Raw genomic sequence first — 13,763 nt, 5'->3', positions numbered from 1 at the left:
ACCGTGCCGTTTTAGCAGAAATGTGCTGTGTTCAGTTCATGAGATGGAGCTGTAAAGTGTGAAATAAGCTGTCCGTCAGTTCAGTGGCAATGAGGTGAAGCCGTGCTCGTGTTTGCACGTGCGTGTGTCTCTTTAATTAAACCAAATCTGAGGCCGTTGTTCTGAGAGGCATGCTCCATGGGCGGAGCATGACTTGTAAAGCAGCAGTGACAAGTGCATTACATAATGTGGAAGTAAAGGTCAGGGTGTCTCGGCCTCACCAGTGATCCAGCAGCTGCTGCTGCATGCAAAATGGCATGCACATTCTGTTATGTTTTCTTTAGTAAGTGCTTCACATTTTAGATGTGTTGGTCTCCATGGCGATAGAAATTTGTATTTTTTACATTCAAACGGTTTAATTTATTCACGTGTCTTTTAAAGTTCGACATGTATCTCTACAAGTCCTTCACTTTAAGAACCTTTGGCCTTAGATATGTTAAAAAATACCACTGTGGCTTACCCATTCCCTGATTTCCATAACGAGAATAAGATGTGCAGAAATCGTATCAAACATTTGTGAAAGAGGAAAAACAGTAGGCGCGTGGCTTCACGTCTCGGTGTCTGTGTGGCTTTAGACGGAGGCCTGAGCTTCATTACTGTTCCCCGGCTCAGCCTTCACTAGCCCCTGCAGCACACATCACAAAGGCTGCTCATTATCCACTGAGTTCTGGTGCCGCTGAGTCCCGCACCGTGCTGCAGGAAACCTGCTCTGAACTGCCACGATAATCCTCAAAACATCCCTGCAGTCTGTGAAGACTCACGATGGGGGATGTGCAGGCTGGCAGGCTGGCTGTCTGTCTGTCCTCTGATGGGGAATCTCGGCTACCAGCATTCAATATGCTGTTATCAATCACTCATTGAGGCGTCATGCTAGTCTTCCTGTGTAATGCATTTCCCTAATTATGACCATGGCCTCCTCAAAAAAATGGTTTTGTCTCTGGCTTAACAGTTAAATAGTTTGGAGAATAGGCCAACTCCTTGACCTCTAAACTGGAAGGATTGGCTAAGTGGAGGCATTATACAGCTAGATATGAGATAGCTTGCTAATATTGATTCGGCACTGTCCCGGAGATATCAGGCTTTTTTTAAATCAATAACTCCAGCGGAATCGTTCCTATAGAATTTCTCCTGCTTTAAGAGGATATTTTAAAATCGAATGGAAGGAAGAGCTATCGGCGAGAGGAAATGTAATATCGTCTCAGCTGGTCTTGAACTTGAAACTTTGAGGAATCTCTCCAAAAAGAAGAATGCATCAAAAGCAACTCTCCTTGCTTATGCAGTTCACACGTTTTATATCACTTTGTGGGGCTCTTCGTTGGCTCTTACATATTTCTGTATGATATAGTCGAGTGCGGCTGAGGCTATATTCTGGCTTTATGGTTTAAATAAATGTATCAACTTCGCTCTCACACAGCATGTCTAATTCAAAGACGCACCATACACCTTGAATATGTTTTATATCAATGTTGACAGAGCTCACTTTGGTCTTACCGAACTATTCAATTAAAACAGTCTGTATTTGAATTCACAATGGCATAAAGGCCTTAAAAACCTTGGTTATATTTTTAAAGGGAAACTCCACCTAAATCGATAATTCCAGTAGATTTTATTTGCATCGGGAAATTCAATCTATCTATGACCGTGAGCTCCTCTCTCATTCATTTATTTGTGAGAGATATGTTTACTATTTTTGGACTGTTGTAGGAATAACTTTTTTATTTTAAATGGCCATAGCTTCCCTTTAAGTATTTTCTTATTACACACAATATCCACCACTAAATATGCAACAATTAAAGTTCAGAAAAATATCCTAAGTTATTAACAGTTCAACGCTCATAAATCCTGCTACTCTGCTTCTTCAGGACTGTGTGGGTGTGCTTTGATCAGATTTAATTGACAGTGCTGGCAGCACAAGCACTCCACATCGATCATCAAATTTTGATCCAAATGTAGCTAAAAGAAGTGTGTACCATCATTTATTTCTCATTTGAGTCCAGTCCAGTGATGTAAGAACAGAGAAACCCACAAATAAAGATGTCTCGTGTGAAATCAAAAAAACTTTCCTAACTTGGCAGAACAGTGTTCATGTAGTATCACATTGCACAGAGTAGGAGGCTGACTGAGTAAATACCTTTTCAGGGCATTTAAGGTATGTAAAAATGCCTTTGAATTTCACCTTATTTAAAAGTTAATATATCCTAAAATAAGAATTAAATTGATCAGAGTGTTATACATGAATACAAACGACAAAGTCTTATTGCTCACATGTCTGTCTTTCAACTGTTTCCCTTTATTTGTTGACATTTTCCAGACATCTCAGAAGGATGAACACACAGTGTTACTCTCTGATGTCCCTCTTCCCGTCCAAAACATTTGGGACTGTTGCCCAAATGGCCCACTGTGAGGCAGTAGAGGTCTTTGTTGTATTGGATGATACGCCTTCTTTTCCCAGTCATGCCATTTTCATTTAGTGGGCATACAATCAATACGGACACCACACAAGCCTATCACCATTTGCACTGTGGCACAGTGTCCTTGTATGCTGTTGGAAGGCTTTAGCAGACACGGTCAAAGACGAACGCATCACATTCTCTGACTGTCTTCCAAGACTCGAATCACACACAATATCTCACACTGATCTTCCCATTATCCAGCTGAGCGGGACGTCAGTGTGGTGACTGACTCAGATCAACAGTGTGCTGTTGGTGAAGACTTGAATTGTTAGATCTAGGGTTGTAAACTCTTCACCGTGAGAGAGAGATGGTTTTGTTTTGTTGGATCAAGCATCTTGTTGATCAAGCATCTTGTACATGCCACAGAGAGAGCACGTGTAAGGTCATCACATTGATGGTTACAGCATTCTTTCACGAAAAGATGAAAGCAGCGTTGTGTTAACTGGCTGGGCTTGCTGTGTAATGGCAGCATGTTGTGTGTGTGTGTGTGTGTGTGTGTGTATGAGACGTTTCTGAACACAGGGAGCCTGCCTGCATGGTAGCCCCATCGTGGGATGCAAACAAGTCAGTCAAAACAGCCATGCAGGGGGAGGCCATGCCTGGAGAGAGGGATGAGCCAGGATCGGTAGGGAAGAGAAAGCGAGGGAGTGAAATAGAGCACATGAGGACTCCTGCTTATTACAGCTGCGCAGATGGTGCAGTAGACGAGATGGGAAGGATAGATGGATAGATGAGGCGAGTGAGAGTAAGACTGGGAAAGAGAGAAATGGCACAAGACCACGTGTTTGACAGTGTACATAAGGGGCGCCGGATTGGAGAACTTCCAAGGGAAACACTTTAATATTTATTGTTCCGTGGCTGGTCGGAAACTTTCTTTCCACCTCCAATTTGTCAGCAAGAAAAATGGCGAAGGAGCCGCCTGTGAAATATTAATTCCACTGCAGGGAAGCGGGATGCTGGAGGTAGGAAGGGTAGAGCGACATATGGTAGAAGATCCTGAGGGAAAGAACACTCCACAGACGAGAGAGGGTCGGAGCAGTGAGGACGTGAGGCAGAGTCGAGGGAAATCAAATTACTGGGAGGGCTCAGATTCTGCATTTGCAAGGGAGCAATATTTGAATAGTGCTTTGTGCTTTGTAAGCTATTATTCCAGGCAAAGTCAATATTCATTCAGTCTGTCCACCGGTGATAAATGCAGAAGTTATAAGAGGAAGATGACATTTCTCACTTGTATTAAAAAAAATAAAAGGCAACCCAGGCGCACACAGAAGCTACACAGCTCTCTAGATTTAGGTAAAATGTTTGATCAACAATGTTCTTGTTGATCAGTTTAGATAAGTGACATTTGCGACATATTTTAGATTTTGCAGAATTGCATTTTGAAAGGAAAGCAGTGTTGTGAGTGCTATTATTCAGCGTTGTGTGATTGTGTTTTTGATATTAGTGCAGAGACGTAAACAGATACTCCTCAGAGAATAGTCACCATGAAGAATTAATGTTCTCATCCCACTGGAATTTACACAGCAGTGGTGAAAAGAACTGAGCATATGGCTTCTGTGAGCGTGCCTTTTTTATTTTTCAAACTGAAATCAGCCCCATGTTCCCTTAGCATACAGTACAAAGACTAAAACTGCACATAAGACTGGTGTACAGTATTTAAAAAAAGCAATCATTTTGTTGTAATTAATATGCAAATGTTATTTAAACTTTGTATACAAGATGCAATTGCGTTGCAATGAACAAATTATGGGAGAAATTGTGTTTAATGCTAATGTGCAGTGTTACATCACAGCTAAAGGCTAATATTCATGCTGCTATACTAATGGTGACTTTTTATATTTTTATTAATATTCATCGAAAGAGTCATATCAGATATAACACAGGTGGTGTAAAATATTTTAGGTGAACCATTTCACCTCATTTTACTAGAATAATAAAAAGAAATCATGCACAATTCTAAAATCTCATTAGGTCTGAATGTTTAGTATTAAACCGCCACTCAAACCTGACAGCTATTGCTTATTTAGGTTTGGGCGATATCGAGGTTCCCCTTCAGACGATATTCCTTTAAGAACAACAATTTAGATGAAATTATCGTCCTAAACAAATCTTAAGAGAAAGATCTAAAGATCTGTGCACTGGAGGCAAATATGTTGCAATACCCAGTGTAGAGGCAGTCAGCGCCATTTCCCACCAGGCCATACTGAGATCAATAAATCAGATCAATCAAGTGGGAGTAATTGCGCCTGTACAGACTCGTCACCGTTGACTGCCACGTTGATACTTTGTTGACTTGGCATCAGCCCTGATGATTGAGGGTTGATTGCTTACCTGGGTACATGTTTGGTTGGGCTCCTCTTTGTGGATGGAGTCGGTGGCAGACTTCCATATTTCGTAGGATGAGTGGAGTTTTAAGATTGAAGTGGAGATTTGTGGCGTTTACATCTCTAGCTCGATTTGTTTATTGCACAGCTTTCAAAAGATTTTTCTTTTTGTTTGGTTTAAAATCAAAGAATCAACAAATTGGCACATTTGCATTCTTTTAGCGAATGAGAGCTGATGTCTTTGCTGCTGTAGAGGGCTACATGGGTCATTACAAGGTCTGTACCAAATAGTTCACAGTGATTAACACTCACAAGCTATGCAGTATAACACACCATGGAACACAGGACAGAAAAGAAACAACAGCTGACTCAGAAAAAGTGACTGAGTCCATTCATTCCCTCTTTATTTAAAATAAGTCTGTATGCAGATGTGCTACTTTACTCCTTTTCCAAAGTCTCAATCTATTCTTCTGACTTTATCCACAAAGCTGCTACTCATTGTAAAAAGGTGCAAGTCCAACACCCATGTTGAATGCTGTTAGACCATAAAATGGCCATGATCAGTCATCGACACCATTCGAATGCTTCAGACAGGGCAAACAGCACCTAGCCGCACATTGTGATAGTGATACAGTCAACGTTTTAAACATGTGGTCAACGTTTGAATTTAAGCTTTTGTTTGGACAACAATACCACTTGGTGAGTAAAATATCTTGGTTTTGATTCAAATGAGAACATTTGTTACTTACTTAGCCTACATAAATGAAGTTACATTTCGCATGTTCAGTAGTTAACTTTTACACGGGACATAAACAGCGGCCTCTTACTCCCACCTGCTGTGCTATCCCATGTAACTGTTAGATACTTAAATGTCTACATTTCTTGCAAGCTATCAGTCTATACCGATTTAAACTCCGCAGAACTGTTTAAAATGATTATCGCAGCAGCTGAAATACTGACACAACCTAAAATGTGCTTCCTTTTTTCAGTGGATCCAATGCAATCAGTCCTTTTCAGGTTCAACTCCATAAACACATTTTGATAGAATAACTCATTCAAGAAAATAACAGATCCCAGCAATTCTATTGTTTATTGAAATGTTACTACAACCACCAAAGACAATAGTTTCAGAAATACAATTACCAGAAGTCAAGCCTGCTGTTGCCTTGGACATGAAAGAAAGATCCATGTCACTTCCACACAGTGAGTCGTGCAGCTTATTAATAAAACAGTGGTGTCGGATTGGTACTCTGTATTGGCCAATACCCAAAACACAAACCATGTGTGTTGTAGGAATAATAATTTTGAAACATGTTGGCAGGAAACAACAGAATGTAATACGCGTGTGCAGAATCTTCCAGTATTAACATTCTGCTGGTTGAGTGTGTTGTGGGAACACGGGTGACCCCATGGTGACAGAAGATACTCCTCCTGGTGTTGATTTGTATCTGAAGCGCTGGATAGACCTGGGGCAGCGCTTCCTGACGAGCATGTTGAGCATGTTGAACATGTTGAACAGCACCTGCAGCTCTATTGTGGTGGTGCATCACGTGACTGCAGCCTGGAGCTGACACCTGGAAACGGCACAGAGGGGAACATTTATGAAATCTATAAATATATCTGCATGAACATGAAGCATGCAAAGGATAGTTTAGATTCCATGCCCTCTGATTTAGCATTCCATCATGTTTAATTTTACAGCATACCTGCACCTAGAGGAGGATGATCTGATGTACTTCTCTCCCTGTAATGTGAAAGGATATGGACAATGTGCATTATAAGGCAAATCAATTGTATTCCATTGGCTGTAATCAGTGCTCTTGTGTTTATGAACAAAATTGTGTTTGTGTTCAAGTGCAGGCCACATCATCCTGTGATTAACATGCACAACCGAGAACTCAGCATTTGATGTGGAAGCTAATTTATTCTCACTCCAGAAAGACAACAAAGAATCTGCGGCGGTGATTTCTGTCACTCTTCCTCTCTGTTTCATTACCCTCATTATTAGGAATGCAAAACATCTGAGTAATTTCGAAGGTCAGGTCAAAACCATCTTTGTCCGTTGGAGACCTGTTGTGTCCCCGTGGAATAGAATAATGAAGAAACCAATTTCCTCTTTTGTCAAAGCTATGTGAACCATGTAATCAGCAAATCCTGCCAAAACAGCCTTCAGGAGGAAAGAAGGGGATTTCATTTTCAGGAAATATTGGAGCGTCACAGCTTTTATTGCCTGTGATTGTCATCTATTCTAAATGGGAACTTGCTTGGGTCTTATGATGTATTATATCAAAGCATGTTAGTCACTGACACACCTTTTGTGATTTCTGCACTGGCAACAAAGAAATAGCCCATGGTTCCTTTCATCCACCTGAATATCTGATGTCAGAACTCAGATGAAAGACATACGATAGCGAAGATAACTATGGGAAAAAAATCACCTTTACTTTTCCTTCCTCTGGCCGACAGTGAAACTGTGTATAACAATTCGTTTTAATGATTCAAAACTGATGGAGGGAGTTTTTTTTATTAGTGTTCATGTCAAGAGTTTGCCTCCTGGTGTGGGCTGGAGAGTCAGTGAAAACACCCTCCCAGGTGTTGCTCCAGCAGATGGGCTCGGGCTGCGATGATAATATATTCCCGAAGCGTTGGCTCTGCCTTTGAAAAAAAATGCTGGTGCTGGGAGAAGATGGCCTTGTGCTGTTTGAAAGGCAAGCCACAGGGGGGACAGATGTGCTGATATTCCAGCAGGGGTATAGCTGTGGGGCCTCATGGCTGTTCTCTGCCTGGCAGGGAGAGGTTCGGTTGAGTCACGCCTACGCAGCTCAGCAGGAGAAGCCCAGAAATGGCAGGCAATGAGGAGCGGCGTGCTCCTCGGGTCACGTTGCTGCATTTACCAACAAGTGGGAAGCATGATGGAATATCTGATCACAAACTATACTCATTTACAGCGTCGGGTTCAAATAAAGCAACACCTTTTTTGTCCCTTACATAAATTATCGGTTTCATAAGAGGGGGCTCAGTAGATATAAAAGAGAACAAATAAACTGAAAATCTAAATCTGATTAATTAGTTTGCCCTTGCTGACATTTTGCAGTCCAACTGCTGAGTTTGTTGCAGCTTAGAAAAGCAAAATTGCCAATCTAATAAATATTTGCAACAAAGATAAAGCAGACAAGACAATTTGGGAAAACCGACCATCCAGGGTGAGATTTTTCCACATCGTTACACGAAGATGAAAGAGATTTTGTTTTCTCTCTCCCTGTAGTAATGACATCATATTGGTCCGAGTATCGCGTTACATTTCCATTGTGTTAAAACTGATATAAGGTTTGCGAAGTACAAAAAGAAGTGACCATGACTCGTGTCAGATCATTGAGCTCTATTTCAGTCCACTGAAGGACTTTTAGAAAGTGGTGTCACAAAACAAGTTAGCCAGCTTCTTGGGGCCAGTAACTCTCTGTCTCAGAGGAAGATGGCTAACTGCGGTTATGGACTTAAACAACTTACAGCTCCTCAGCCAAGACATGAGATACAGAGAAAGAGACACTACTTTCCAGGACAACAGTCAAATACAGGGTGTAAACCCAATTTAAGCGGCATGGGTGTATGATAAGGAATAAATCAGTCCAACACGTTTTGGGTTTTCCTCGTAACTTCCCAACACAAACCAGACACGCAAACACCACGCTCTACTCGTGCTCCTTCCTCTTTTTCTCATTAATTAACCCTACAGCCTCCAGCTGCCTGAACAGCGCAGACTAGTGGTCATATCTGCTATCAGATCATCAACTTAACACAACTGCAGATACTAAATATGTGTACACAAGATGGACAGATATTCAATTTCATACTAAACTTCTGTTTGAACATGTACAATTATGTTTAAGCCTGTGTTTACGTAATTATGTTTACATCACACAATTTCACTCTTACACATCTTCCCCTCACGAAAGAAGCGTCCTTAATTCAAAATAGCTGAATTTACACTTAAGGTATACTTACAAACTCTCACTAAACACCAATATAGACGGGTGAAGGTAATAAAACGGGAGCAACAATAAGGATCCTAACAAATAATAGCAGAGAGCAGCATACAACAGTTCCATAACTTCCTGGGGGAAGCACACAGCGGCCGGACTTGGTCCTTACTCCTTCAAAAGGCACCGGAGACAGTTCACTGGAAGATCCTGTGGCAGTTTTGTCTCCCACATGTGTAATGGTGGTGGCAGCCCCTTGAGTCGGAGGACAAACATTAGTCTGAGCCTTATCTGGAGGCACAGAGCATCTTTGTGCTCCTGGGCTCCAGTAAACATAAGGTCTGAAGCCGGAGAGTGCAGTAAGCAGCAAGGGACCTGAGCTGTTTGCTGCTGCAGCCCCTCTTAAAGGTGAGGGCGGATTTTTCTTCAGCTGACCAGGCGGAGCGATAAGGTTTTAAGCGGTTGTAGTGAATGACCTTAGGCTTAACTCTCGGGTCTCGCTGGTCCAACAGTTCATAGTCCAGCACTGCCGAGCCTAACATTCGCAGCACTTTGAAAGGGCCCGACCACTTTGGTGACAGCTTTTGTCTAGCAAGGGCTGGAAGGTCAACCCACACCAAGTCACCTGGTCCAAAGGCTGTGTGTTTCATCCGACGAGCATAGTGGTGCTTTTGTTGAGCACCTGCGGCCTTAATGTTTTGTGCAACAGAGTGAAACACAGCGCACGGTCTCTTTATTACACAACTTGCTCTCGTCTTACCATGATGTCTTCAGTAAAACCAGCACAGACTTTAGTAATGCAGACATTGTTAAAACACAAAATCCACACAAAAGATGCACCCCCAGTGAGGAAGCGTGCATATCGTACATCTCCAAAAATGCAAACATTGATTCAATCACATGCAGATGAGATGTTGGGAAAAGGAATAGTGGAGGTGAGTCGCAGCACCTGGGGCTAGGGTCAGAAAAAAGGATGGCACATGGCGGTTTTGTGTCGACTACAGAGGCTTGAATGCAGTCACATTAAAAGATGCACACCGTTGGCCCAGAGCAGACCGCACCTTGGGTTATCGGTGTTCAGCACTATGGATCTCATCAGGGTTATTGGCAAGTGCAGCTCGAGGAACAGGACAAACCAAAGACAGTTTTCACCGTAGGCAGAGGACTTTACCAGTTTTTTTTCCAGCAGCTGGTGTTACAGTTCAGGTGGTAGTCTAGTGGGTAGCTCCGCTGCTAACACTGTTCTCAAATCTCACTCTTACAACAATAATGTAAGTACCCCATGGAAAATGAGTTACATTTGAAGTGAAACCGGCACAAAGGCAGGTTGTTTGAGGTTTAATCCCAAATCCCAGTAAAACAAAAAGAGAAATGCTGTTTAATAATCTGGGGAAATAAAATCGGAGGATATAAGTATTGTTGTTGTCTTCAGATCTAAACTTCAAGTCTCACATGAACAAGTTGAAGACACCTTGGAAAAGCAGCCAAAGTACGACCATCTACAATCATAGAGATGCTGAAACACTGATTCATGTGTTTTATTTCAAGCCAACTCGATTACTGCATTGCACTCTTTTCACTGTGGTCATCTGCTCCTGCTTTATTGGAGGTTCACTGCAACGGCCAAAAAAAACATCGCCAAGACTAGGTGGCCAGTTTTCTGGCTGGACCTGATGAGACCTGAAGTGAGGTTACACCTGAGGGAAGATGCTCTGAGATGGCTGGAGATGCTTGTTTCGGTGTAATTGAGACCTGTTGTGAATTTGTGTCCGTCGGGAAATTGGTTCTGCGACTGCGTCAGGCCTCAGGCACTAAGGTACTGAAAATAAATTGTGCAGATGGCGTCAAACTGTCTGGGTTTACATTTAATAAGCCTCAAATTCCCTCCACTGAAGTTAGAAATAAATAACATAGTAGGAGAGAAGAGCGCTGCTGAAATGTGTATTGATGTATATGCTGCATGCTGCAAATATTGGTACTGGTTTTAATATTATTAGCACTTTGTGCCGCTTGTCTTGTATGACAAGTGCTATACAAACAGAGTTTATTATTTTTATCATTATAAACGAGGTCTGGCAGTCAGTACACTGATGTGGGTTTTCAAAACTCATAGAGTTCACCTGTTGCTTCATGTTTTCTTTGGGTTTTTCTGGATTGATATGTTGCATTTGGCAGATGATGAAAAAGTGATGCAATCAACACTTAAATGGCAGAGGCCTGTATGTGTTAGTTGGTAGCTGGCTAGTTAATCTGTTATGTTAATCAGAAACGTTAAGCTAGTTGTTTTGCCTTCTCTTAATCCTCTCTTGGCACTTTGGGTTGTTGTCAAATAGCTTAAGTTTCATTCTTGCCATCTTTTAAAGTAGAGTGTCAGTTTAGCAAGTTTAAAGCAGCTACAATCGATATCGTCACAATAACGATGGATCAAATGACTGTAAGTTGAAAGGGGTCACTCGTAATATGAATCCTCTGAGAGTTATCATCTGAATCTGCAGTTCCCCTCACTTCTTATAGCGTTATAGCATCTTCCAGCTATTTGTTTTGGTTTTGCGGCCCACAACTTTACTGTTTTGGTTAACTCTCGTAGTGTCGCTTTTCGTCTGCAGCAGCCCTTTAATTTCAGAGAAAAAGCTCTAAAAAAACAATATTCTAACTGCACAGCACCAAACAACAGCAGACAGACAGACAATAGTGGATCAAGGTTGTTCTTTATCAGAAGTGGTCTAATCGCAGCAGTGTTCATGCAATGTGGAGAGATTCCAGTCTGGAAAGAACAGTTTAATTTTGACAAGATGCCATCTGTCAAAAACAATTGCAAACAGTGCAAGCAATGTATTTGTATGTCAGTTCAGAGTGCTTTTCATAAAAACAAATGAAAAAAAGTGCCAATAAACATTTATACATACACACACATACACACTGAAAAGGCTGGAGTGAAAAGGAAGCTCTTTAGTTTGGATTTAAAAGAACACGTGTCAGAGCGAGTCTAAGATCAGCAGGTTTCATTCTTCAGGTGGATAAATAGTGAAGGCTATCTCACTGGGCTGAGAAGGTTCAAGGCACATGGAAGAGATTTCCACCTTTTTGCCGGAGAGATCTGCTGACATTATAAACTGACAGCATGGCTGAGACGTACTGCGGAGCCGGTCCAGCTAGTGCTTTGTAAACCAAAAGGAGGATTTTGAATTGTATGCTGAAAGCAACAGGTAACCAAAGAAGGTTTTGGAAGACTGGATTTATATGCTCTGATCTTTTTGTCCTGGTTAGAACCCATGCAGGTAAATTCTGGATACATAATCTATGGATTGCTTTGATTGGAAGACCCATAAATTGAGAATTGCAACAATCCAATCTGCTCATAACAAATGCATGCATGATTTTCGCGGAGTCTGTTTATGAAAGACAGCCTCTGATTTTAGATATGTATCAGAGTTGGAAGGAGGCCACTTTGGTGATGTTTCTGACATGATCCTTGAAGCTGAGTAACTCTGAGGTTTTAAATCTGCGCATTTGTTTTAGTGATCTGGACTCTCGGTACTCACAGACAAGCTGTCGCTAGGCTTTAGCACCCACCACCACCTTCACTTTGCTCCCTGTTCAGCTGAATTAAGCTCGCTGCCATCCAGAGGTTGATTTCTCCCAAGCAGCTGATTCGGGAGTTCATGGTTTGCAAGTCGTCAGTGGATAGCGATGTGAGAAACTGCATGTCGTCGGCATAATTATGGTAGCTGTTGGGAAGCATATTAAGGATAAATGGAAGAGGACCAGGATGCAGCCCCGCAGGACCCCACACACCTATTTGCGACTGTTGGGTGGAGCGGAAGTCCCCAAGTGTGACAATGGAACTTTGATTATAAAGGAAGTATTCAAACAAACTGAGATCCATGCCAGACAGACCCACCCAGTCTCCAGCCCTTTCAGCAGGATCCCATGATCTACTGTGTGGAATGCAGAGCTTAGGTTCAGGAGTATGAGGACTGAGGTTTTTTTTATTGTGACTATTGATCCTCACGTCATTACAACTTTTTAAAGAGCAATTTCTATGCGATGAGACATGTGAAAACCATACTGGAATTATCATAAATATTAGTATTTGTAAGAAAGATGATCCTACTTAGAAGATTAGGTTGGAGATTAACCTGTAGTTGCTCAGTGTACTTAGCAGCAGTTTTCATGCAATGTGGAAAGATACCGGTCTGGAGAGAACAGCTTACCTTTGACAAGATGTAAACTGTTAAAAAAATTGCAAACAGATTTAAAAAGGAAGCTGGAAGTGGATCAAAGAGGCTGGTAGTGGTCCGCATTAGTGATAACTCGATAGAGTTTACAGTAGAGAAATGCTGGAGACCCTCGGTAGGTGTGTGTCATAGTTGGCAGAGAAATTGGTAATTGGGATACTGCACCTAATGTTAATAGTCTAGAAAAGAAAGAATTATAAAAATTGAATTGGGTTTAAGGCTCCAAAGTGGCAAGATCACATTAGTATAGCAAAAATCGAACCGCATCATCAATGAAGAGTGTTCACAAGTTGAACTTAACCAACAGGGATACGACAGACATGCGTGACATTCAGGGAGTTGACAAATGTTGCTATAAATTGCACTCAACTAAATATGACCCACATATGACTTGTAGCAGTGTTTTTAGTGGTGGTTTAGTTGCAAATTTAGTGCCGACGTTATTTACTCTACCCTTTTGAAAATGGCCATTGGAGACGAAACATTCCCTAAAAACATTTAGACTGTATTGTGAGTCCTTGACGTTGTGGAAGGCTGGTATTGTTCCATTCATTTCAAGGTGAAAGCTTGGCGATTACGATTACACCCGTTTGGTTTCCAGGGGCAAATAGCAGCAGCTCTTTGAAGACACGTCCCGATGCCAAGCCTTCCCTGGCCTCGCTGAATTGTAGAGAGGCCTTGGAATGCGATTGCTGAGTTTATCACTCTTAATGAGAGACTCTGCAGGAGGAC

Source organism: Melanostigma gelatinosum (assembly GCF_949748355.1).
Source record: "Melanostigma gelatinosum genome assembly, chromosome: 7".
Taxonomy (NCBI): Eukaryota; Metazoa; Chordata; class Actinopteri; order Perciformes; family Zoarcidae; genus Melanostigma; species Melanostigma gelatinosum.
Note: the sequence above shows the minus strand (reverse complement) of the source record.